Below are 26066 nucleotides of genomic sequence, written 5' to 3' on the forward strand. Positions count from 1 at the left end.
CTGTTTGTTGGGTATTGCTATAACACAATGGAAAATAAAAAGGCTTCTTCTCTTTTGAATTTGATTAGTTTTGAATTTTGATTTTTGAATTTTGATTAGTCTTCACTCCACTGGCTTAGTTTTTTTCTTCAAGGAACTGGTAAAATCTAGATCTGGGAACACTTGCGTGCCCCTGACCCAGTTAAAAAAAGCTTTTTATTAAAGCTTTAAAATTTTACTTTCTTGCTTTTTAATGTACATACAAGAAAATTTACTCTTTGGTGTATAGGTTGATGAGTTCTGACAAATGCTCTGACATGTGACCACCACCATAGTCAAGACAAAAAATGTTTCTGTCACCTGCCCTCCCCCCTCCAAATTCCCTCTTGCTGGTCCTTTATAGTCATCCCACCATCAACTCCTGGCAGCCACTGATATGTTATCTCTCTTCCAGGTTATTTATTTCTTTAATTATTCATTTTATTTTTAAAGTGGTCATGCACTAAAATTGCCTTTTCTTCCACTGGTGTGCTTGTTTCCCACTTGTGCTATGAATTTGAGCACAAGTATGGATTCTCATAATCATCATGCTACGTGTGCATGCATGCTCAGTTGTGCCCACTTCTTTGCGACTCCATGGGCTGTAGCCCGTCAGGCCCTTCTATCCATGGAATTTTCCAGGCAAGAGGACTGGAGTGGGTTGCCATTTCCTATTCTAGGGGATCTTCCCGACCCAGGGATTGAAGCCATGTCTCTTGCGTGTCTTCCGCATTGGCAGGCGGATTCTTTACCACCGTGTCAGATGTTGTTCCAACAGCAGCGGGGGGGGGGGGGGGGGGGGGGGGGGGCAGCCTCATTTGTTTTTCTCAGCACTGCCAAGACTCACTCCTCACAATCGGGGGTGTGCCCAGTTCTTCTCTTGGGTCCAGGGTGACGTTTCTTTATCAGTAGAGACATTTTCATTGTGAGTTGAAAAAGGCCTACCTTCACTCAAAGCTCTTCTGTCCTGTATTTTCAACTACTTTCTCTCTCCTTGTGCTTTATTCAAAGGCGATGAACCAGGTCAAATCTCTCCCATCACTTAGAACACAAACAAAAGACAATAGCTAAGAATGAATCATAATTTTACCCTGAGATCTGGGCCCCTGTTATGCCATCTGGTTACAAAATAATTTGAGAACCAGTTTTATCAAAAGAATATTCTAGGGACTTCCCTGGCAGGTCAGAAGACTTTGCCTTCAATGCAGAGGGTGTGGGTTCAACCCCTGGCTGGGGAGCTGAGGTCCCACATGCCTCGTGGCCAAAAAAACAAAACATAAAACAGAAGCAATATTGTAACAAATTAAATAAAGAATTTAAAAATGGTCCACATAAAAAAAAAATCTTAAAAAAGAATATTCTACACATATTACCTTTACTTTTACATAGGTGTTCATTCTGTTTTCTCCCCAGAGAGTAGTTTTTTAATTGTATTATTTTTATAGTTATTGAACTAATATGTGCTCTATAATATGCACATTTGTAATATGTTTTAAAGCTGGTAAAGTTCAAGAAAGAGTAAAGAAGTCTAAAGAAAACCTAATAACAACACTACCCTTATTTTTAGCCAGAGGCAGCTATGAATAACAGTTTGAACACATTTATTTCACATTTCTCTAAGAGTACTTGTTCTTTTCTTCATGATACTGTACAAAACTGTATACAATTTTGACTGTTAATCTCTTTTTGTGCTCAACATTATATCATGATCAATTTCCTATATAATTAAGAAGAACTTCAAAAACATACTTTTAAAGTATTTCATCATATGCACTCAGTTTTCAGTCATGTCCGACTCTTTGCAACCCCAGAAACTGTGGCCGACCAGGCTCCTCTGGCCATGAAATTTTCTAGGCAAGAATACTGGAGTGGGTTGCCATGTTCTACTCCAGAGGATCTTCCTGATCCAGGGATCAAACCCAAGTCTCCAGCATCTCCTGCATTGCAGGTGTATTCTTTACCTGCTGAGCCATCAGGGAAGCCCATCTCATCCCATGGATTTAATGTGATTTAACTTATATGCAGAGTACATCATGAGAAGTGCTGGGCTGGAAGAAGCACAAGCTGGAATCAAGATTGCCAGGAGAAATATCAATAACCTCAGATATGCAGATGACACAACCCTTGTGGCAGAAAGTGAAGAGGAACTAAAAAGCCTCTTGATGAAAGTGAAAGAGGAGAGTGAAAAAGTTGGCTTAAAGCTCAACATTCAGAAAACGAAGATCATGGCATCTGGTCCCATCACTTCATGGGAAATAGATGGGGAAACAGTGGAAACAGTGTCAGACTTTATTTTTGGGGGCTCCAAAATCACTGCAGATGGTGATTGCAGCCATGAAATTAAAAGATGCTTACTCCTTGGAATAAAAGTTATGACCAACCTAGATAGCATATTGAAAAGCAGAGACATTACTTTGCTAACAAAGGTCCGTCTAGTCAAGGCTATGGTTTTTCCAGTGGTCATGTATGGATGTGAGAGTTGGACTGTGAAGAAAGCTGAGTGCCAAAGAATTGATGCTTTTGAACTGTGGTGTTGGAGAAGACTCTTGAGAGTCCCTTGGACTGCAAGGAGATCCAACCAGTCCATTCTGAAGGAGATGAGCCCTGGGATTTCTTTGGACGGAATGATGCTAAAGCTGAAACTCCAGTACTTTAGCCACCTCATGCGAAGAGTTGACTCATTGGAAAAGACTCTGATGCTGGGAGGGATTGGGAGCAGGAGGAGAAGGGGACAACAGAGGCTGGATGGCATCACTGACTCGATGGACGTGAGTCTGAGTGAACTCCGGGAGTTGGTGATGGACAGGGAGGCCTGGCATGCTGCAATTCATGGGGTCGCAAAGAGTCGGACACGACTGAGCGACTGAACTGAACTGAATGTAATTAATATAAATCACATGGATTTATATTTAAATACCTATCTGTTGAACATTTAGACCACTTCCAGCTTTTCAGCATCATAAGTGAGTGTGGTTTGCTTTGCCCATTAAAAAAAAAGGTTTTTTAAATTTATTATTATTATTTGGCCTCACTATTCAGCTTGCAGGATCTTCGTCCCCCAAAGAGGAATTGAACCCATGCCCTTGTCAATGAAAGCACCAAGTGCTAAGCAAGACACGCCTTGCCCAGCAGTGATTCTGAGCACTCCTCTCCCGGGTGACTGTGGCTGTCTCTGATCTAGCATCAGATCAGTCCTATGAATGTGAAAGGCACCTGTGACTTTCTGTGGTTTTATTTTGTAGGATAATCCGCGATATGGACGTGCCATGTTTCATTTAACTATGCCCCTTTTATCCATCCTCGAGGTTGTTTCTAACATCTCATGATCATAACTAATGTTGCAGAGAATATTTTTGGACATAAACTATTCACATCGTTGATTACGTCTTATCTTTCTCCCATATATCCACGAGACTTGCCCCCTCCACTTTTTCTGGTCTCTGCTGCCTGTCACTTCCCTGAACACCCTCTACTAAACAACCCCTCTGCCTGTCACTCCCTAACCCCTCCCAGTGCTTTATTTTTCTTCTGTTTTATCACCACCTGACACATTGTTTATTTATTTATGGCCCAATCCCCACCATTGTAATGTAGCTCCACCAAGGCATGGATTTTTATCTGTTGTTATAAAAGGAACACATGTTCATCAGATTAAATTTATAAATAGAGAAAGAAGATAAAGGATACTAAAAACACAATGGTTCCTATTTTGATATGTTTCCTCTAGTCTTGGTTACTGTTTTGATTTTAACCTAATTAAAATCATACTCTCTATATAGTACTAAATATATATATTATATAATATAATGTATATATATTATAGTACATATATGTGTGTGTGTATATATAAAGATATAGATATATAGATATAGTTCTGTGACAGCTTTTTTAATTAACAAAGTGCCTTAAGTATCACACCACAATCTTTGGAGTGATAAAAGATTGATCACACAGTGATCTCAGTGAAGTGAGAGATTACTGACTATTATAATCCACTGAAATCAGGTTTCTGCTCCCGCTGCACCACGTGCCTATACAGGAAAGGCCACTTCTGGCCTCCTAATTGCTAAATTCATTGCCACTTCTCAATCTTCATGTAAATACTTGACATCCAGCCTCCTTAAAATGCCTTTTAAAGTGCCCTCTGTCCTGAGAGTTCCATGACCATCTTCTTTTCCTCCTTTCTTCCATCCCAGCAATAATTTGGTTTTGGAAGGCAACATTTTCACTTAATGTAAAATTTTAAAGCCCCACAGTTTATCACTTATTTTTAGCTCAGTGTGGGTTGAAAGGAAATTTATAGGACTAAGGATTTTAAGGCCAATGGTAAAGTGCTTTGGGTGTTTTCCAAGGGTACTACAGGGAAGCCCCTTCCATCCTCAGAGCGTCATCCATCACAGGCTTCTGCTTCTTCCTTCCCTTCTGCTTTCTATTCTTCTTTTTTTTTTTTCTTGCCTGATTTTTTAAATTGAGGTGAAATACCCAAAGAGTCGGACACAACTGAGTGACTGAACTGAACTGTACTGAACTCACTGACACAGAAGAATTACTGCTTTAAACCATTTTTAAGTGTACATTTGAGTGGGATTAAGTATACTCACATTGTTGCATACCCATCACCACCGTCCATCTCCAGAACATTTCTGTCTTCCCAAACTGAACCTGTACCATTAAACACTGACTGCCCCTCTCCCTATTCCCCCAGGCTCTGGTCACCCTTGTTCTATCTCTCTATCTTAGGCTACTCCAGGTACCTCACATAAGTGGACTCATACAGTAGATGTCCTTTTGTTTGGCCTACTTCACTTCTCCTAATGTGTTCAAGCCTTGTTTCCGTTTCCTTGAATATTTATTGTACACCTGCTCTATGGCACTTCTACACCTGGGCCTGGGGATACTGAGGAGATTTGACAAAAGGGCAGGTAAACGTCATCAGCTGAGATATCAGGCACTAAGCTTATAACAGGGCTTAGCCTCTCACATATTTCCCAAGCTCATGATCAACAGAGAGGAAAATGAATAAGGAGAGGTGAAATTTAACAAAGGGAGTGGAGGAAGAAAGACCTGGAGTATTGGCTGTCAGAGAGGGAGTTCTGGGTGGGATGGGGCAGAAATCCATTTGATAACCAGGGTGTCTTCAGAACTTCTTCAGAATGAGAGGTGGTGGACGTGTCAAGTTCAAATTCTATGCAACTAAGAGCCTAAGATACCATGGCTGAAAGGGGGCTGAAAAATAAGTGCCTGCCATCTCATTATGAGTGGTTTGAAGAAACAATCACAATTTTCACTTGACCCTCTAGGACCCAATTCTAGAGCCCTCGGCAGAAATGGCTTTGTTATCAGTTAGCATGTATCCTTTCTATCCTTTTTCTGTGCTTTTCCATGTATGAATGTGGACATATAGAAATCTACGTGTTTCTTGGTGTACATGAGGTTCACACATGATACAACCTAAATGGAATCACACGTCTATGTGTTCTTTTGCAACTTGCATTTTTCATTCAATAGTACATCTTAGAGATCATTTCATAGAGGTATTTACAGAGCTACATTTTCCTTCTTCATGTCCCCATACTCCTCCTGGCATGAACACTAGTGTGGCTATTGGTTTAACTGTTTCAACAAGACCAGATAGCAGAGGCTTAAACAAGGCAGGAGGTATGGTTTTCATGTGAGAGCGGTGGTGATCCAGGGGTGGGCAGCTTGGCTTCACCATCTCCTCCAGGGGCCCAGGCTGCTCTTGTCTTGTGGCCCCTGTGGCCCCTATGCTGTGCGGTACTGGGCTAGGTAGCTCAGTTTGTCTGACTCTTTGTGACCCCATAGACTGTAGCCTGCCAGGCTCCACTGTCAGTGAGATTCTCCAGGTAAGAATACTGGAGTGGGTCGCCATGCCTTCCTCCAGGAGATCTTCCCAACCCAGGAATCAAAGCCAGGTCTCCTGCATTACAGGTGGCCCCTATATGTAGTCCCTATTTACATCACAGAAGCAAGCTCATCATCCTCAGAAAAGGGAGCCCAGACCCTGGGAAGAGGTAAGAGGAAACGGAGGGCAAACAGCTCCCATTTGAGTGTGCAATCCAGAAAATGCACCCATCACTCTGCTTACAACTCCGACGTCTCTTCTGTCCTGAGTTTTTGCCCTTTTCTGCAAGGGAAGCTGGGAAATGTAGTTTCCAGGTGTACGTTCCCGAGCCAGGCTAAGACCAAAAGAAAGGGGAATGGACATCTGGCCACGATGACCACAGTGACAGTCCCTTCTGCTGTGTGGCTGTATCTGTACTTCCTCAGCCACTGTCCTGTGAGTGGACGTCTAGATTTATAAATGAGACACTGAGGCTCAGATGAAGTCATGGTCTGCTGTGTTCCAGTGAGCTGGGCAGCCTCAGGTCTCCTGCCCCTGGTGCCGTGTTTCTCTCAAGCATTGGTTCCTTCCCAAGCCCTTGGTGTCCGGGGCAGCCTCCCCACAGTTCTCTTGGAGAGAAGTCTTTAGGTGGTAAGGGGTGGCGAGGGACGGAGGAGAGGGGTGGCCTGCAGGCAGTGAGCGGGGGTGCCTGTGCCCCTGCAGATTGACCGAGCAGACAGTTACCCCAACCTGGCCCAGGTTGCAGCTTGCTGGCCAGTCTCATTGTAGCCAGGCCTGGGCTTTGGTTGGGGCAGATGCCATGGCCAGGGTAACTGCTCTTAGCTTAGCATGGGTCCCAGGTTTCAGCTTGTGTCCAAAGCAGACACTCCTTTGGCAGCCAGCCAGGCCTCAGGCTCCTCCTCAATGCCCAAGAGCCGAAGTGGCCTCACGCTGGAGAGTGCCAGGGTGCCTAGTCCCCCTGAGCCCCACAAGGCACACTGTGAGACCCGGGTGCGGGAAGTACTGCTCTCTGTGATCTTCAGTCCTATGCTGTGCTCCTCTGCACCATCAATGCCATCATCCTAGCACTGGGCTCAAAATTTTAAAATAGGCTCTGGCAACACATCTGAAAGTGATGTGTGACAACCTGTACCACGGCCTGTCATGGCGCTGACTGACAACAGCCACGGGAAGGGTGACAGAGCTCATGGCCCCACGGGCCCAGGGATCACACGTGGAGGCCATGATGCCTTGTGACCAGGTCACAAACCACAGGCCCACCCCCAGAGCCAGATGGCCCTCATCCGCAGGTCCCAGGCTGCCCAGCTCCTGTAGCTCCCAGTGGGCTGGGGGAGGCCAGAGAGGAAAGGAGAAGGGAAAAAGAGGGAAAAGATGAGGAAGATGAGAGGGAAATAGTGGGGGAGGTAATTGGCAAGCAGCAAGTAGAGTCCTCTATGACTAAGGGGGAGTTGGAAGAGGGAGTCAATCAGAGACAGATAAATTATTATAGTGACACAGAGAGGTCCAGACAATGACGTGGAGACGTGATGGGAGAAAGAAAGGGAGAGAGGGAGACAGAGAGAGAGAGAGAGAGGAGAGATCCAAGTGAAATAGACATAGAGGCAAAGGAAGAAATGGGGGACAGAGAGAAACAGGCAAAGAGGCCCAAAAGGAGGGAGATAGGAGGCAGCTTGGCAGGGCAGGGTGGTTGGATTTTAGGAGACAGTCCTTTAACCCCACCTGAAACAAAGTCTCCAGATCCAGTGAGCCTGGTGCCGTCACCTTAGTCCCCAGAAATGAGTCAGATGCTCCCAGCAGGGACAATGGGGGCCTTTTTGATGAACCCAGAAGGAGGTCTCTCCCTGCAGCCTAAAAGATCACAGGTCAATTGGCTGTAATTGTTTTGTCCAACCCAGGAGCAGTTAGGTGATGTATTAATAAAACCAGAGATAGGGTTGGGGAGTGGTGATAGAACAGAGAGAGAGAGAAGGGGGAAGAGAGAATTTGAGAGACACAGAGAGAAAAAGAGAGAGGTAGCTAGAGAGATGAGATGCCCAAGTGTGGCATCTCGTGTGCAACCCAGCCCCTATGGCCCTCAGAGGGCCAGCTCAGTCCTTGCCCATCTCTTGCTACTTGTCAACACCAGAGTACTTGTGGATATTTTTTCAGGAATGGATGAGCCTGTTTATTCCAAGATAGGTTTGGAGTACAAAAGCCACCCTCAGACATGGCTGATTTAAGAAGTTAGAAGAGGTTGTGCCCTGTCATTTTTGGCCTTTACCATCCCCCACCGTGGAACCGCTCCACCTCTACTTAATGGGAAAAGATATTGCAACAGGGTTTGGCAGCCATTGGAGGAGAGAGTGAGACCAGCTGGGATCCCATCCCGATTCTGGCCCTGCCTCCACGTGCAATGGAGCCCCTTCCTGCTCTGAGCCTCGGTTTCTCCATCGATATTAGGAGAAGGCAGCCCTGCAGTGAGGGCCCTGGGGCTCTGCTCTAAAGCTGTCCATCTGTGAGCCCAGGCCCTCAGCATCAACTGAAAGATGGGCAGTACTGGGTCCCCAGGCTAACGGGCTGGAGTTGCCCCTCCAGGAACTGGCCAGCTGCAGAGAGCCAGCCCCTCCGGCACTTCTGGCTTCCTCTCCTGGCATGTCCAGCTGACCCAAGGACCTTGCAGAGCCATGGAGCTGGAAGAAACTGGACTCCGGGTGTCATTACCTAAATATATTCTTAGAAGAGCAAGACTGAGAATACGGCCTCTGAAGTCAAACACCTTTGCATTTGAATCCCAGCTCTGCCTTTTTCTATCTGCATGACTTCAGCCCATTGATTTAACCTGGTGCAGCCTGGTGGGCTGCCATCTATGGGGTTGCACAGAGTCGGACACAACTGAAGCGACTTAGCAGCAGCAGCCTCAGCTTTTTCATCTGTAAATGGGAATATAACAGGGCTTATGGCATAACATTGTCATGAGAATTAAACAAGATAATGCCAAACATGCTAATATAGAAATAACATGGTTCTGTTTGCAAAATGGTATATGTATTCTTCTATGATCTGCTGTTTTTTGTTGCTTAATAATATATCTTTGTAGATTCCTTTTTTTTTCTACATAGATTTGTTATTGAACTCAGGTTCAGCTACTCATCGCTCAAGAATCCAATACTGAGAGACAAGTGTTGGGTAAAAGGAAAGATAGCTTTATTGAGGAAGCTGACAATCCTGAGGAGAAGGTGAACTCATGTCCCAGAGAACCAACTCCTCATTTTCCAGGTTTTACTCAGGAATTACATAAGGAAAAGAGAAGGGCTGTGTGCTGGTGATCGAGTTTCAGGGTACATGATAAGCTCCTGGACGTTCTTCTGATTGGTTGGTGGTGAGGTAACTGGGAGTCAATATCATCAACCTTCTGGTTCCAACCCATCTGGGGTCTATATGCTTATGGGTAGCCTACAGTTAACTTCTTCCACTTGTTCAGTATCTGAGCTTAAAGGACATGGCTTAGAATATTATCTGTAGCCCTTGAGAAGGAACTAAAGGACCTTGACTTTGTTTAATGGCTATTACTATTTTGTCTTACTTGACTATTTTCCTTTATTTCTGCATATTCTCATTTCTTGAATTGAATTTATTCTTTGGATCTCAGGGAAAGCCTAGGAGGGTAAAGTTTTTCTACAGTTAAAGGCAGGAGAAAGAAGTGGTGGAGTATCCTGTCCTGGGAAGGCCCCATTAGGTCCTGTTCAGTTACAGATCTATTCTATTAAAAACCAGATCTTTTGTGAAGTGTTGTATAATACATATGTGTCAGTTTGACCTCCCTCTGTGGATAAACATTTAGTTTGGTTCTTTTTTTCCTTCCTATGGCGATATAGTAATGACTATCTTAGACATATTGCTTTGTATATATGTGCAGGTATTTCTCTAGGAAGGCTACTCAAAAATTTCTCAAAGGGTCAAAATCTACCATATTTAAAAATATGATAGATTATGCCTGCTGATGCTAAGGTGCTTCAGTCATGTCCGACTCTGTGTGACCCCAGAGACGGCAGCCCACCAGGCTCCCCCGTCCCTGGGATTCTCCAGGCAAGAACACTGGAGTGGGTTGCCATTTCCTTCTCCAATGCATGAAAAGTGAAAAGTGAAAGTGAAGTCGCTCAGTCGTGTTCGACTCTATACGACCCCATAGACAGCAGCCTACCAGGCTCCTCTGTCCATGGGATTTTCCAGGCAAGAGTACTGGAGTGGGGTGCCATTGCCTTCTCCGAGGTTATGCCTAGTTGTCTCCAAAATGCTATTCCAATTACATACCTGCCAGCAACACATGAGACCATTTCTTCAGTCCACCTCCAACACTGAATATGTTCCTCTTCCCTTTCCCCAGTTTTTGTTGATCTGATAGGTGATAAGCAACATCCCATTACTGCTTTAATTTGCATTTTTCTGACTACTTGCAAGCATGAACATCTTCTCATGATTTATTGACATTTCTTTTTCTGTGAAAATCCCTTTCACATTCTTTGCTCATTTTTCTACTAGATTGTTTGCCTATCTGCTTATTGATCTATACACACGATTTATATATAAGGGTTATTATTTCTTTGTCTTTTATTCATGTGGCAAATATTTTCTCCTAGTCTGTCTCTTGTCTTTTGGCTTTATGTTCTCCTCCATCATTTTTATGACACTTTTATGTGGTGAAATTTATCAGTTGCCATTGAGTCCCGAATCTTTCAAAGATATATTCTTTCCCCAAGATGATATTTTTCTTCTAATACTCTTATTGTTTCATTTATTATGTTTAGTTCTTTAACCCATAGGGATTTCTTTGTGGAGCATGGTGTGAAATAAGAAGCCTAACTTTACTTTTTTGCCCCAGTGGTTACTCTGTTTTCCCAACACCATTTATTCAATAGTCTACACTTGTCTCACTGATAGAATTTGTCACGTTGATCATACAAATACCATTTCTATATGGATTGGAAACTGGCAGCTCTCAAGCCAGACCTAACTCTTGTGTGTTCGTTGTGTTCATTATTTTGAGTAATACAATTATATGTTCTGGCAACCTCTCCATGTTGACACAGGGCTTCCACATCGTTTTCAGGCTACACGGTCTGTTAGGTGCCCACACGGCACTGTATGACGTGTATGCATGCTCGGTTACTTCAGCTGTGTCCGAGTCTTTGCGACTCCATGGACCGTAGTCAGTCAAGCTCGTCTGCCCATGGGATTTTCCAGGCAAGAATACTGGAGTGGGTTGCCATGCCCTCCTCTAGGGAATCTTCCCGATCCAGGGATCAAACCCATCACTCCTGCGTCTCCAGCAATGCAGGCAGATTCTTTACCACTGAGCCACCTGGGAAGCCTGTACCATTATGGAGAGATCTTCATTTATTTAATCAGACTTCCACTGATGGACATTTGGTTGTTTCCAGTTTTTTCTCTTCTACAGACAATGGTGCAACAACTTGTCTGACCTGTTTTGCAAGCATTTGAATGTATTTGTAGGATAAATTTTTAGAAGTGGAGTTCCTGGGTCAAGGGTATAAGTGTTTATAATTTTGAAGGTGTTATTAAATTGCCTGTCACCATGGCCTGGACTGGGTTATACTCTCATGGCCAGTCTCTGAGAGAACCTGTTCTCTCACACCTTCATCAGCAGAGTGAAATAGCAAAATGTTCAATCTTGCCAATCTGACAGATGAAAACTGGTATCTCATCAGAGTTTTAGTTTGAAGTTTTCATATTATGAGTAAGGATGAACGTCTTTCTGTGGATTTCTATTCATATTCTTTGCCAACTTCTCTCTTGTGGTGTCTTTTTTCTAAAGGAGCTCTTTGTATATTAGGTTATTTGTCCTTTGTCTATTATGTGAGATAGAAGTGTGTGTATATGTGTTTTACCAGATACTCACTTATTTTTGTCTTTAATTTAATGGTTTTTGCCATTAAGAGATTTTTTTTTATAATCAAATTTATCAATTTTTTTCCTTCATGGTTTTCAAGTTCTTTTAATACTTAAAAAGTATTGCCATTTCTTCAGTGGTTTTTCCTCTTACTGTGAAGTCACTGCCTGAGCCTCTCTAGGTCTGCCTGCCTCACCTCCCTCTGGTACCTAAGCTGCTGCTCACGTCTCAGCTCTTGACACTCTCCACACCTCCCTAGTCTCAGCTTCCTGGGGTTGGAGGACCAGGATCTGCACACCCCTTGTCACCAGCCTTGGAGCCTGATCTGCCCAGAGCAGAGGCTCTGATTCTTAGCACCGTTTCCAGGCTCAGTGGAGGAGTCCAGACACAGACATAGGTTTCATTCCCCCAGCAACCGCTCGTCAATGACACAGTCTGGAGGTTCACAGGATTTAGCACTGTGGGTGGAAAATTCTGACCAATGAGAAAGAGTAGCTGGGAAGGAGACAGCAAATCAATTCCTTTTATTTCTCTCCTGCTGACAGACCATTCCAAGGAGTGAAAGTGAAAGTTAAGCCACTCAGTCGTGTCTGACTCTTTGTGACCCCATGGACTGTAGCCTTGTAGCCTATCAGGCTCTTCCATCCACGGGATTTTCCAGGCAAGAGTGCTGGAGTGGATTGCCATTGCCTTCCAAGGAGTACTGGTGCCAAATAGCCTCTCCACATACAGCCAGTCTCTTTTTCTTTCTTAATTTTAAAAATTGTGGTAAAATACACATAACATAAAATTTATCATCCGACTTTTTTTTAAAGAAAGTTGTATTTATTTATTTATGGCTGTGATGGGCCTTCTTCATTGCTGGACTTTCTCTAGTTGTGGTGTGCAGACTTCTCTTTGTGGCGGCTCCTCTTGTGTGGAGCACAGGGCTGTAGGGCTCAGTAGTTGTGGCACGCCAATTTAGTTGCCCCATGGCACGTGGATCTTGGTTACCAGATCAGGGATTGAACCCAGATCCCCTGCACCAACAGGAAGATTCTTAACCATTGGGCCACCAGGAAAACTCCCCAACCTCTTTTTGTGTACAGGTATTTGCTGGCAACATTTGGCTTTCCATGGCTTGCTGAAGCTGAAGCTCCAATACTTTGGCTACCTGATGCGAACGGCCAACTCACTGGAAAGACCCCTGATGCTGGGAAAGATCGAAGGCAGAAGGAGAAAAGTGCGACAGAGGATAAGACGGTTGGATGGCATTACCAGTTCAATGGACATGAACTTGGGTAAACTCCAGGAGATGGTGAGGGACAGGGAAGCCTGGCGTGCTGCAGTCCATGGTGTCGCAAAGAGTCGGACACGACTTGGCAACTGAACAGCAACAACATGGCTTGTAGACACATCAGTCCGGTTTCTGCCTCCCTTTTCATCTGTCTTCTCCCATGTGTGTCTCTGTGTCTCTGTACCTCTCTTATAAGAATAACAGCCATTGGATGTAAGGACCACCCTTACAAGTGGTCCAGTGTGACCTCATCTTAACAATTAAGATTCTATTTACAAATGATATCACCTTCAGAGTTTCTGTATAGACATGAGTTTGGGGGACACTATTCAACAGTTTCCTTTGTTTTTCTTCTGCCCTCATTCTCACTGCTCTGGGGTTATACTTGCTGGTAAGGGAGAATGTTCAATAAGCAGCAGGTAACGACAGGGTCATCAACCTAACGGGTAGAGTCTCTAGTGATATGCCATAGGACTCTGTCTTAAATGCTGATCAGTCTAACCAATTAAGTTGATCAAGACAGAACAACTGCTTGCCCTGAATTTGGGAAGAAGTGTTAAGTGTGTTGGAGGAAGCGTAGCAGGCACGTGCATCCTGATAGTCTAGATTGAAGGGGCAAATCCATTAAGACATTTAATAAGGACACACACCAAGCCCTACATTTGGGGACTCATAGCCAACGGCACAAATCCTGGGGTACATGTTCAAAATAGGCAGCAAGGGTGCTGAGAAGTGGGGCTGGGGTGGCAGTTAGTCCACTGTTAGCTGGTTATCAACAGAGAGGGCCCGGTTGGGTAGCTTTAAGAGAAGCACAGCATCCAAACATGGATGGAGGGAGGCGTACCTAGTGCTTGCTATTCAGCCGACATCTGGAGGAGGAGCCCGGCCCGGGCCTGCTTCAGGGGCAACAGCAGGAGAGGCACTTCTGTAGCTGCCTCGGAGAGAGACAGTTCCCTCGGGTTCGAGGTCAGAATTCCTAACACCTTTCCACCTGGAGAGCTGGTTCTACAGAGTATAATTAATTAACTAATTAATTATTTCAACAGATACTAATTGAACTACATGCTGGGCCAGTCATTGGCTGACTGTTGGGGCAAAGCAGTGAAGAAGACAAACATATCTAGGTTCCCACAGAGTGTGGTCCAGGTGTGTGGTGGTTATGGGACAAGAACTGCTGAGGGCCATGCCTCTTACCCGGGTAGGCAGGGTGTTCGGGATGCACCTCAGGAACCTATGCTGGGGCCCAGGGTGTGCTTCCCAGAGGTCCTGATGATGGTGTCATCTCTTTCTTTCATAATTGGCTGGAAGGTTACAGTTACATGTCACTCCTTGAGTCACACTGCTTTTCCAGAAACATTATCCTGAATTCAAATGTGCTTTCCCAGCCAGACCTGTAACACTGTCCAAAGCTGAGTGTGGTCACCCCTCTGGTGGCTGGAGTGGATGGCGCTAGAAGCCAACAGTCAAGGGCCCAAGCTAGACCCAGCTCTGCTATAAAACCTCTCTGTACAATCTCAGGCAAGTCTCCTCCTCTCTCTGGGCCTTCCAGTTTCTTCACCTGTAGAAAGAGGATCTTCAGAGCTGACGATGCTGTGGGCTTCAATTCTAGGATTTGGGGATTCCCTATTACACAGCACACTTCCATGAGTGCACTCACAGATCCACGCTGGGCTCTGTCCCCAGGTCCCTGTCCTGTGCTCCCCCAACTCTTCACTTTCATTGACTCAGCCAAATATTTACAGGGTCTGTGACTTAAAGGGGCAGGACTCTGCTGGCTCCAGCCAGTCTTTGTGCATTTGTCAAATGTTCAGGAAGCTACGTGGAGACAGTGACCCAGGAGAGAAGTTCCCATGTGGTGATACTCAGGTCTGTGCATGAAATGAACCAAACAGTCAAGTTTGTGGGGCCTGGAGAAGAAGCATCCTGCAAATCTCACTCCTTCTGAAGGGCTCACCCGAATAGCCAAGGTGTGTTGGAGAGTCACTCTGCATGGAAAAGGACTACCAGCCTTCCTAGCCAACATGTTTCTGGGGCCTGGGTGCCCTCTGCAACCAACCATGACATACAGTTACTGGATCCAGCAGCTGGAACTTAAAAAGCCAATTTTGGGCTGGGTGGTCTGCTAGCTCCAGATCCCCTAGCAGAATCAGGACTAGCAGAGGCTGCCTGCCCACCCTCCACATGACAGGCATTGATGAGGGAACTGGGACCCTCTAAAAGGAAGGAAAGAGAGAAAATGAATGTTTTTTTTTTTCCTTGTCCCATCTGTCATATTGCTCAAACTTCTTTCATCCTAAAAAAAAATCCCCAAACTCTCTATCTGCTTGTCTCTTTCCATCTACTGCCCTATTTTTCTCTTCCATCCATCCAAACTTCTGCGGAGTTCTATGCACTGAAGTTCTCCATTTCTGTAGCACCCACTTCCTCCCTGACCCACCAGCCCCTGGCTTCCATCCCTGCCTGCTGAAACTGCCCCACCACGGTCACCAGCAACTTCTGTGGTCAGATCTATGGGGAGCGCTTCTATCTATTCTTCTATCTGTTCTTGTTCTCTTGGACCACTCAACTGCCTTTGACTTGTTGGCATCTCCCCTGCTCTGAAACCTTCTTCTGTTGGTTTTTACGACACCATTCTCTATTGATCCTCCTTCTACCTCTCTGATCATTCTTCAATCCCCTTTTCAGGCTCCATTTCCACAGGCCAGTGCCTTCAACTCTGATTTATATTACAGTCTATTATCATTTAGGCTTTTATGTGTTTGGCTCTGCTAGTGGGCTGTGTTCATTTCAACCTCCCTGGTGATTACCACAGGGATTCAGAATGTCCCGTGGATCGAGCGAATAGATAGATGGATGAATGAACACATGAGTGGATACATGTGTTAGCACCACTCATGAGGTTTTGCCCTATGAATGAGGGTGAAATCCAAGGGTGATTTTGAAGGTGATAACTCATTCACTTGTAAAACACTCAAGCACCTTCTTGATTAGTGAGAAAAACTTCCAGGAGGAGGTTGTGGAATCTGGGAGAGAGAAGGATGTAACCCAAGTAGAACCAGGCTAGTATTAATACCATGCTTTCCAGAATCTGAGTTTCCTATCCTGTCCAGTTAACCACAGTTAAGAAAGGAAGGAAAAAGAGGTAGATGCTAAGAGGATCATTAGAGGAAAGGGATGGTAGGATGAAGAAGAGGAGGGAAAGTTAAGCAGAGAAAGAGCCACTGAGAAGGAGAGAGAATAAAGGAGGGAGAGTGGGGTAAAAAGCTTGAATCAGAGAGGACACGCAGACTTTGTGTGCAAGACCTTGCATGCATACTAAGTGCCCAACATACGAACCTTCAAGTTGTGAACTTTCAAAGACACAGCATGTGTTCGAGTGTTCAGTCTTGTAAGTTAGTTCAGGTGTCTGGTGTACACTGTCACATGTGTGCCTCCTCCCTGAGTGGTTGTGCTTTTGCGTACTTTACAGCTTTGTATAGAGTACAGTAGTACAGTGTCCTTCTTTCAAACCCAAGATGTCCAGAGGCAAGAGTAAAGGCAACAGTGATAGGTATTATAAGTCCGTTACAGTAGAGTACCATACAGCCTATTGTGTTAGCTGGGTACCTAGGCTAACTTTGTTGGACTTAGGAACAAATTAGACTTACAAATGCACTCTTGGAACAGAACTCATCTGCATGTAGGGGACTTACTGTACTGAAGTATGTTCATTAATCATAGTTGTGATAATAGAATTCCTTAAGGACTAGCTACTTTTCACTGTTACTCTCCTTTAAACCTTACAGCAACAGGAACCCTCCGTCCATGTGGACTGGCAGAGCCTCCAACTGGGCAGAGCTGCTTGCTTCCTCCTCTAGGTTCTCGGCACCTTTTCTTACCTCTGATCCAGCCCTGGCTGCAATGTGTCACTCATTAACTCTTTGGCCATCTTTCTCCTTCAAAATGTAAAGCCCTCTTTCTCTATCCCTGACTTCTAGCTTATGCCTGGCACCTCGTGGGTGCTCAGAATAGTGTCTTTTTTTTTTTTTTTCTTTAATGGAGGAAGGAATTAATGAATGGAGATTCACAGATGCTGTCCTCAGGGGGCTTTCCTGGGGCTATGAAACAACACAACAGAAGATCAATTAGATTGCTCTGACCCATGTGTCATCAATATGATGGCAGACTCCAGCAGTGCTCAGCTTTCCTGATTTTCTTCCTCGCAATTTCCCTAGCACAGAAGCCAGGTCCCATCATGAAAGAAAGCCAGTGTTCAAGAGAGAGGCATTTCTATGCTTAGCCTTTGTGATTTCAGTTGTCACCTACAATCAGTTTAAGTTATGAAAAATTAGAGTTGGAATTAATGGAGATACATGGCATATGAAGCTATAGCTCTTAGGCATCCCGTGTACACTTTCTCTTAGCGCTTAACCTAAGAATTCAAATGGTTTCTTTATGGGTCTTCTTCCGCTATTAGATAGTAAGCTTTCCACAGGTTTTTATTTTCTTTTTCTAGCAGTGATTATGAGTATGTATCTTAGAATCAGATTTCTGAGATTCAAACCCTATCACTTAATAGCTCTCCCACTTAATAATTGTGTGACCTCAGTTTCTTTATTGGTAAACTGGTAAAAATTGGAATCATAACAGTATCAATATATAGGGTCATTAGGAGAATTAAATGAGTAAATGCTTAATACAAGCCACTGTTCTTATTATTTTTATCATCTTTGTGTCCTAGTATCTAGCCTTTCAGGGCTTCTCTTGTGGCTCAGTAGGTAAAAAATCTGCCTGTAATGCAGGAGAAGGAAATGGCAACACGCTCCAGTGTTCTTGCCTGGAGAATCCCAGGGACAGCGGAGCCTGGTGGGCTGCCGTCTACGGGATCACACAGAGTCGGACACGACTGAAGCGACTTAGCAGCGGCAGCAACAGTAATGCAGGAGACCTCCTCCAATGCAGGAGTTGTTGCTGTTCAGTCACCAACTTGTGTTCGACTCTACGATTCCATAGACTGCAGCACTCCAGGAGTGCTGTGTTCAATCACTGGGTTCGATCCCAGGGTTAGGAAGATCCCCTGAAGAAGGAAATGGCAACCCGCTCCAGTATTCTTGGGAAATCCCTTGGACAGAGGAGCCTGGTGGGCTACAGTGCATGGGGTTGGAAGCGTTGGACACGACTTAAGGACAAATCACTACAACCATCACCATCGGGCCTTTCACCCAGCAGCTCTTCCAAAGATGCTTGCTGAGCTGGAAACACAAGCAAAAATATTCCTTGGAGTTGCAAATGATAACAGTGCTATATTTTTGCAAATTCAACAATAGAACACAAAGACAATAAAAACAAAGTTTGTTGTCAAGGAATTGGGAATACACATTATTGTTCTGACTACAGCACAAACAAACAAGACTCATAATTCCGGGATCTAAAATGTATCCCAAGAATGGTTACGGCTGCAGATGGCTGCCTGGGGAATTCTGAGCGAGGTGCATAATTGCAGTACTGCTGCATCTGCTTGGACGGCTGCTGCACCACTGTGCTCCAGTGCATGCTCCTGGCTGTCAGTGGGAAGGAGATCTGCAAGGTGGGAACCCCCGGGGGTGGGGTGGGGGTGGGGGTGGGGGTGGGGATGAGCAGTGATGGCTTGGCGCTTCCAGAAAGTGAAGTGAAAGTGAAGTCGCTCCGTCGAAAGGTATAAACCTCAATTGTGGAGTGACCTTAAGGACTTCTGTGACCTTATACACTCTGGTGGCGAGAGAGACAAGGATCTCGGCTCCCAGGAATTACCATCTCCCACACCCACAGCCCAGTCATCTCAAGGGACAAGTAATGTCTCTTCTCCCTCAGAAGCAGAGTGGTAAAGTTTCACTCCAAGCTCTACCATTAATGTAACTGCTCCTTTTTTGGGTATTCATAACTTCCTTCCAGCCTCACCTGGCATTCTCTCCATTGTGTCCCCATTCAAATTCCAGAGGGGAAAGTCTGAGTGACACCACCCCCGAACTGTCCTGATTTTACCCTGGGTCTGTGCATTGGCTGCTCCTTGGTCAGGAGCCCTCCAGCCCCCTCCTCCAGTCCCCACCAAGGTTCAGTCAGGGACAGGCCTTTGCTTAAGCCACAGCCTGGTCTCTGCTTCCCTCAGGAGGGTGACAGGTGGGGCAGAGTGCCTGTCCGGAATTGACATGTCTGGTCTAATTAATAAGCATTGCTGGTGGGTGGTTCCCCAAGGAGAGGGGATAAAGGGTGGGAGGGCCCTGAGTGGAGGAGGAAGGTTCTGGTGTGAGCATGGTGTTGGTCTTCCTCCAGCTCCCTGCTGTCCGTTGGCCCTCCCAGGCAAACGGCCTTCACTGTTCCCTAGCCGGTTGGTGACTCCGCTTCTGGAACCCTGCCTGCGTGTCTCCATCTGAAGTTTTGACTGGTGTTTCTAGGGGTGGAGCTGGGGGCTGGGTAGTGGCCTGAGGACTAGGGCACCTCAGCTCTTTCCAATGACATGGGGTGTAAGTGGGCTTCAGTGGGGGAGTTTCCAGCCTCACACGGGAAGGCATGAGTATGTCAGGTGGGCCCTGATAGAGCCACTGGGGGCAATAGGGGGTCATCACCATCCGTGAAAGGCTCTGGAAAAGAGCCTGCTTAGGGCTCAGCCTGTTTCTTCACTCCCTCCTTCTCCATAAAACATACTCACATTGTATAATCACACCTTCCCTTTCATCTTAAGAAAAAGACGAAAATATCCAGAAATATTTCCACTTTAATTGTCACAGGGATAGCATGGCCTGCTGGTTCTCCTGTCTGCTTGATAATTAGGCTGCAGTCTTCTTCCAGCACTTCACCAGCACCTGGGGCGCATGGAGCTGGGCGGGTTGGGGAGGGGGAAGCAATTACAATGATGCTGTCTCACCTGCCTCCTCACAAGGGACGTGTGATTTTGCCCCGATTTTGAGAAGGGGGTCTGTAACTGAGGTTGACCTAGGTTTGATCTGTCTCCTGGGCAGTGGCTGTTCCTTTGATCTCGGGGTGGGGGAGACTCCTGTGTGATACAGCAGATAGAGGCCCAGGGTAACTGCACCCCGCCATCATGGATAAGGCTGTTGGCTGAGAAGTGGCCAGGAAGCAGCTGGAGGCAGGGGAGGAAGTGCCCTCCTTCGCCCCCTCTGTACAGAGATCTGTGATTGGGGTCATTCCCAGCTGCATGAGAAGTGCTGTCCCTGTCTGCTTTCCATACACGATTTCAGACTGCGATTCCAGCTTCCTTTCCCTTCCAAGTCATTGATCCTCTTCCTGGAAACAAGAAGTCAATGTCATTCATCTCTCAAACGTGAGCTTAGGTGTGGGGAACAGATGGACAGGCACTATACTGTCTTCCCAAGCTCACTGTCTCATGGAAAAGGGGGCCGTGCCAACTAGCAAACACCACATGTGTGGTGGGCCCAGGAAGGAATTGGGGTGCTTCAGAAACTGGGAAGGGACATCATTTCAGCCTCGGTGGTGGGGGTCATGGAAGGTTCCATTCAGTGCATCTTGTGTGTGGTGAAAGCTAAGGTGTAGACCAGGGCCTTTGAAACCGCTGGGCACTGGAGACCCAATGCCACCTTTTCCTGCTTGTAAGAAGGCTGCAGAAGCACTGAGACCCAGGGAGCCAATCACCATGGGCTCCAAAGGAAAAGAAAAATGCAAAATCAGAAGGAGTAAATGGCCCATTAAATGTCTACAAAACGCGCTATGATGTCACTCAGTCGACTGCATCTCCACTCACCTCTTCCACGCTTAAATATAACATATAGTTAATGTGGCATGTGGGTAAATTAAATAGGCTTGATATGATTAGGGGTGAGTGCTGCAAGAGAGCCTGAGGCGGAGGGAAATTCTAAGCCAGTTCTGTTGGGAGTAGCACGGAGGGGGCTGAGGACTGCAGATAAAGGTGCAACGTGGACACGGCGAGCTCGCCCTGTCGGGTCCGTAGGCCCTGGGGGAACGCTGTGTGTGTTTATCCGGTGTGTGTGTGTGGGGGGGGGGTGGGGGGTGGGGGGGGGTGTGGGGTTGTGGGGCGTGGTTGCACAGACAGGGGCCCAAGAAGTGGGGAAGATCCGGAAAGCTCCTGCCTATAGCTTCCCAGCTTCCCCAGCACCGATGCTTCTGACCACCCTTAATCTTTGCATCCTCCGCATTCAGGGGCCTCGTGCGCGCTGCTCTGCAGCCACAGCCGGCGCCACTGAAGATAAACACGCATCCCACAATTCACCGTGGTTTGTCTTCCCCTCCAACTCCAGATGGCCTATCTGGGGACAGCCGAGGCCCCTGGGTGCGGGCCGTTGCCGTTTTTGATGAGCTGTGCACATATGGATACCCAAACATCTGGAGCGGCCATGTGCTGCTCTGGGCAGGCCAGCCCTGGTGAGCCAATCAGGGGCCCCCGGGCTCCGGGGGGTGCGCGCGGCCCCGCCAAGTGAGCACGGATAAATTATTCATGACCGAGTTATTTGTGGTGCAAGGGGTCCATCAGCTACTTTGATTAAAAATCCAGTGAGTAATGAATATGCAAACGCCAGCGACTGCTCCGAGCAACAGATTTGTCAAATTGTCTATACTTCACCGAGATAAAGGAAAATCTCCTGGGGTCCCGAAATTGAAAAACCGCACCGTCAAATCACAGCATTATCTTAATTATCAAATCTCCTTGGCCGTGCAAATACCCCGCGTGAAGCTGAGCAGGGCGTTGGAAAAAAAAAAAAAAAGCAAGAGAAAGAGATATATTTGTCTCCGAAACTGGGGCCCGGCTAGTGAGAAACAGACTGGTGGAGGAGAAAGCGATTTCAATTCACATGGTGACTCCACAGCCATTTAATTATTTTAATTAGGCTTAATTAGTGGTAAATTTACAATGATATGCTTGATACCTGGCATTAAATCTTTCATGCATAAATGTTTTGTTAAAATGAGAAAAAGGCAAGTGGCATTTCGCCAGCAATTACTGCTGAATGTTCTAATGAAGGATTAGGCTCAGCGGTGATTCATGAAGACAGGCGGGCACCAGACTTGTTTACGAGGCATCAGCTCCATAACTCACTCGCTCCTACCCAAATGGTCGCTGTCCTTGTCAGTTTCAGGGAGCACCTGCTTGGGGTGAGGGCCTGGGTGGTGCGGGCAGGGGCTGGATACTTAGCTCAGAGCCCCAGGCCCTCTGTGTGTGTGTTTAGGAGACCCTCCAACTCTCCCCCAGAGGGCCTTCATCTGTGGTGCATCAAAAGCCACAGAGAGGAGTTGGGGGAATCGGATCATGTGTACAGAACGGGGTGATTGCCTGTCCGTGGCTCTGGCTAAGTTTGTGAGAGCCTGGAATTGCCCTGCACACTCTCTGGTCCTGGAGCTGAGCCGGCCTGCAGGACAAGTTGGCTGGAAGGGTGGGGCCCTTCCTAAGTTGTGGCTGAGCTGTGCTGTAGCCCAGCTGGGGAGTAACTAGTTGTGGCGACCGCTACTTGTTCACTAAAGAGGCATGCCATACTAAAGTGTGACATGCTCTGGCTGCAACAGGTGGCAGTTCCTGCGGGGCAAGTCTGGGGATCCTGACAAGATGCCCCCCACCCTTGTCCTGTCCCTGGGTGCAGGGTCCTCCTGCGACTCAGTTACCAGGGAATGAGGACTTGCTCCCTGCACTCAGAGACCAGCTGCAGCTGTCCCCTCCCCGCAAGGAGGAAACACAGCAGCTCACACCTGGACCAACAGGAATGGAGAAGCAAATGAAGTAAACTACCGCCTGGCCATAGAAACCTGCAGAACCCTAGTGTCTGGCTGGCTCTGTCCCTGGCCACGGGCTGCTTGGGTCCTGGCCAGAGCTCAAAAGTCCCCAGAGTGACCCCAGGGGCCGTTCGCAGGTCCTCACTTCACTTCCCACTCGAGGCTCCCCTGGCAGCTGCTCCTGCTCCTCCCACTAGAGAAGGAGGCCATGCTTAGCGTGCCAATGACGGTGGCTGAGGGGACCTGGCCTCCTGCCTCCCTCCTTTCAGTCCAGCACTTGATCCCTGGTCACCTTCCCTCCCCAGGCTCCTCCACATCATGCTCCCTTCTCATTAGCTCAAGCTCCTCTTAATTCAGTGCTAATGCCTTTGGCTCCAACTTACCCATTTCCCTGGAGAGTCCTGATGTTGTGTTTCTTAAGCCCATCCTGAGTCTCTAGTCGATGAGGCTGTGTTTCTTGGTTTCAGTCCCTTAATGGGCTTTCAGAATTTTCTGCCTCAGCTTTTCTTTCCCTTCATAAGAAAAAGATGTGACTATTAATGAGGAGAGCTTTTTTGAAATTTCTTGGTTGTTACATCAGTTTTTCTTTTTACTCATTCAAAGGAGTGTTTTTGTAGCCGGGTGTGTGTTTGTCTCTTCAGAGTAGCGGCTGCTTCTGTCCAGTAGAATGGAAGCCCCACGAGGGCAGGGACCTCGTCAGTCTTGTTTCCTGTTTATCTCTAGCTTGTCATAGTGCTCGGTACACACACAGGGCAGGGGATCGCTGCTGGTTGGACCCTGCCCAGTGTATCTAACCACTTCAAGAGAAGGGTTATTCAGAGTTTCATCTGTGAAAGTTAGAATCTATCTCCCATTGCATTGTTGGAATACAATACCTATTTGTTGAGTGGGAAAAACTTACCTACATACATTCTCCTTACCCAACAAGGCAGACTCCAGATAATGCCCCATATTTATCCCATGGCCTTGTTCCCCCCCTGAAACAATGGCATGTACCCCAAGATGTACCGTGCTTCTCTTTGAGAAGTAATGATTTGAGGGTCTGACCAGGCTGCATGATGGTTTGGTGCCAGGAGGTGGGCGCCCCAGACTAGAGGCCATAGGGAGAGAAGGGGACCTTTCAGATGAGGAAGAAGAGCTATGAGAGGCTTGGAGGAGGGGATTAGACCCCACCCCCAGTGTGGAAATTTGGAGCTCCTGAGGAGTCATTTCATGGAGGAGCTTCACACACTCTACCCTTCTGGATAGGCCAGAAAATGTGGGCCTGAGAACAGCTCCTCTCCAGGTGGAGGTGACAGGCCAAGTCTAACCACAGGAGACGGCTCTGCCACAGGAGATGTCGGGGCAAGATTCACAGACCATAGGACGGGAGCTCCTGGAAGTCCAAGGAGGAAGGGTGATGGGAAGAAGGCAGGACTCAGACCACTTGCTGATTAGTAAAACTGCAGCGATGGACATCGCAACAATGGCAGAATGGGCGCATGTTTCCTTTCACTCTCTCTCCAATCCCTACTAACATCACAACGAAGGAATGAGAAAGAGGCAAAAATCCACACTGGGGAAAGAGTCAGACGGGATGACACCAGGCAAGAGAGTCCAGTGAGACTGCTGAAGCTGGGTAGTAAAAGAACCAGCAGTAGGTAACTCATCAGATGAGAGAAGCCAGGGCCCTTATAAAGGCGGACGAGTGGTGGGGAGCTGTGGAGATGACGTGAAGCAAATTGTTTCCCAGTGTAGCCCCCCAGAAAGACTCAGGAGCGGCAGGCACTCGGGACCTCTGAGGCTGAGGTGTGGGCTGGGACTGACAACGGCAGGGATATGTGGCTCGTGCTGTGCTGTGTCACCCAGAGCCGCCCTCAGAACTCATCTCCCCCGCTTCCACGAATGCTGTTGCTTGACAGCTCTGGCAGAAGGTCCTCACCAGGAGTCGCCCTCCACTAGGGCAACACCTTGTGTGCGTGCTCAGTCATGGCCAACTCTTGGTGACCCCATGAACGGTAGCCTTCCAGGCCCCTTTGTTCGTGGGATTTTCCAGAAAGAACACTGGAGTGGGCTGTCATTTCCTCTTCCAGAGGATCTTCCCAACTCAGGGTTGAACCTGTGTCTCCTGCATCGGCAGGCAGATTCCTTACCACTGGGCCACCTGGGAAGCCCAAGATAGTAGACTCTAAACTGGGATTGTGGAGCTGAGTTGCCGTGCACAGGTTGGCTAGCAATGACACTCCAACACTGGTGGAGTATAGGTACCTCCTGACGGGCTGTCGTGCTGCGATTGTTGCCACTTCACAAATAGTGCACCGAAAGGCATACCAGTGGAAGGCAGAACCCTGGTGGGGGCAGTATTCAAGGCAGTTGAGAAATCTGGGGAGGCAATGTCAACCCACTCCAGGACTCTTGCCTAGAAAATCCTGTGGATGGAGGAGCCTGGTAGGCTGCAGTCCATGGGGTCGCTAGGAGTCGGACACAACTGAGCGACTTCACTTTCCCTTTTCACTTTCATGCATTGGAGAAGGCAATGGCAACCCACTCCAGTGTTCTTGCCTGGAGAATCCTAGGGATGGAGGAGCCTGGTGGGCTGCCATCTATGGGGTCGCACAGAGTCAGACATGACTGAAGTGACTTAGCAACAGCAACAAAGGACAATCAATGCTTTGGAGAAAGAAGTCAAAGCCCAAGGGTGATTATTCCCCAACTAAAGACCAAGTCTGAAAGCCAGTGAGCCCAGTTGGCAGCTTATAAAAGGAACTTTAACTCTTGCAACTGGAGGGCAGGAAAAGCTGAGGATCAGATGCCGGACTTAATTATAGGGGTAGCAGAACTCAAGAAGAGATTGGCTTCCCCACCTCAGGAACTTGGTCATGCCAAGATCAGGGCCATGATTGGGAAGGAGTGGGATGCTGAGGACTGGGTGGGGCCATTTAGGTTGATGCACTCAAACACCTTGAATCTCCAGATCCTTCTAAACTTTGTAGTACCCTCTTTTTTTTTTTTTTCCTGTTAAAATATAGTAATTCTCTCTTTCTTGAAAGTGGTACAAAGGCCTCTCCCCTGTGAGGCAATGCATGCCTTTCTCAGGATTGAATTCCATCTCCTTTCCTGATTACCTGATCAATCATGACACATCTGTTACAGTGAGGGCATATTGGAGTGGCTAATAAAATGGAGTCTCGACCCAGGTCAACTTGACCCAGGTCATAATGGATCAGCTAGGTCCACAGACCTATTCATCCATTACCTAGACTTCAAATGAATACTTGTAATGGACATACTCAGTAGTTGGCAGAACTACTTCTAGACATGTAGGGTGA

The sequence above is a fragment of the Bubalus bubalis genome, chromosome 11, assembly GCF_019923935.1.
Source record: "Bubalus bubalis isolate 160015118507 breed Murrah chromosome 11, NDDB_SH_1, whole genome shotgun sequence".
NCBI lineage: Eukaryota > Metazoa > Chordata > Mammalia > Artiodactyla > Bovidae > Bubalus > Bubalus bubalis.